Source organism: Apis dorsata, unplaced genomic scaffold (assembly GCF_000469605.1).
Source record: "Apis dorsata unplaced genomic scaffold, Apis dorsata 1.3 scaffold_61, whole genome shotgun sequence".
In the NCBI taxonomy this organism is placed as follows: domain Eukaryota; kingdom Metazoa; phylum Arthropoda; class Insecta; order Hymenoptera; family Apidae; genus Apis; species Apis dorsata.
Window position 1 is genome coordinate 334,982 of NW_006263361.1, and position 1,638 is coordinate 336,619.

The window sequence follows — 1,638 nt, forward strand, 5'->3', positions numbered from 1 at the left end:
ATCGCGTCTAAGTCGCGAGATACTACGATGGAATAATATTTGGATCGTATAAGGGGAGGAAGAGGATGAAGAATTCTGTTTGAACGATATCCACGTTACTAATTTACTGCTACAAGTTCGAAGAAGACGTGTGTGTAAATTTTATGGATTGCGTTTCATCGTTTCCTTGGGTTTTACCAATGAGACATGTTTCCATGTACGAGATAACTATTATTGTTTCGATGTGACGAGATAACGATTTTTCTTAAATTACGAGTGGACAATTCTCAAAAATATTCTCAAGAATATTCCGAAGAATCGTATCCACTTGAGAATAATTTTCGAAATTTTTTATTGAGAGAAAATTTTATTATTCGATAAATTAATTATGCTTATTTCATAGTTTTTAAATTATTTTTCGAACAGTTATTGCTATGTAAGTCTTTTAAGGATAATCATACGAATAGACACGTATTTTTAGACTCGATTATAAAATTAGATGCAATTATACATTGCCAGGAATATAAAGAGGTTGGTGACAGATTATATTTCAGGGTTATTCATAAATCATTAAGATTGTATAAACGTTAATTTCTAATTCATAGCTGCAGTTTCCTAGATAGTTAAATTCATCTCGGAAGATTGAAATTTTGTTCTCGAATCTTCAGTTACATTAAATGTCACTTGGATGAAATATTGCGATATAAATAATCCCCTGGCAAACGAGAGACAAATAGATTAGGTACACACAACACGTTCTCACGCGTTCTTCCATCTTTTAACTCCACCTTCAGTATCTAAGCCTTGTGACAACAGTTAGCTTGAGTTACGTAGTCTGTATACACAGTACTCGATTGTTTGCTCGAAGATAATTGCCAAGAAAGACATTTCTCGGCGAAGAAATAGTTATTTGGTTAAAGACAAAAGAGATAAAATTTAAACTTCTGACATCAATGATTTCTCATTCTTGGAAAATTGTCACTTCCTTGAAAAACCAAGTTAGATTCTCTTACGTTCCAGTCGGAATTTATTCGAACCTGATTCTCACGGGAATTATCTGGAATTCTTAACTTTTGTCCAGGGAATCTTTCTTTCTCCTGTTCCATCCTTTAAAATTCCACACGTGGTCCCAAGATATCCCATGGTGCATAACAGAAAAGGGATAGAAAAAAATGCAAATAATAGAAAATGCGATTTTCATGCGAAAAAAAGGTGGAAAGCGGCTTTTGTTTGAGAACGTCGTTCCGCGCTCGCATCCGAGTCGAAAAGTTCGTTAATCCCTCGATGTCGCGGCTTATGTTCTCTCATCATCACTCTTTCTACTCTTCTACCGCTCGAAACAAGTAGTTTTTCTTATAGCGGCTGCGAAATAAAAAAAAAGGGTGAGAGGGGAGGGAATAATAAAATCCTTCCTTCGAATAGAAAGAAAGATTTTATCGAGGCAAAAGGAATAGCGTGCTCGTGTTTATGAAAAAAATATACGTATAAAGAACGTATAAAGAGTGTTGTTTATTAAAAAAAAAAAAGAAAAGAAAAGAAACAATAAAAACAGAAACGCAAAAATGGGAGATATTCTGGGTGACTGGAGTTGCGAGATAAATGGCAGCCATCTTGTAGAATAATATGAGAGGAAAAAAAAAAAAAAAAAAAAAAAAAAAA

The 1,638-nt window shown here is 33.9% G+C and overlaps 1 protein-coding gene across 1 annotated transcript in view; it reads left to right on the top strand.

The window, feature by feature from the left end:
* The window catches only part of LOC102673443 (probable calcium-binding protein CML11), a 50,460-nt gene that overhangs the window by 26,540 nt on the left and 22,282 nt on the right, over positions 1-1,638 (top strand). The gene's annotated exons all lie outside the window — the stretch shown is intronic.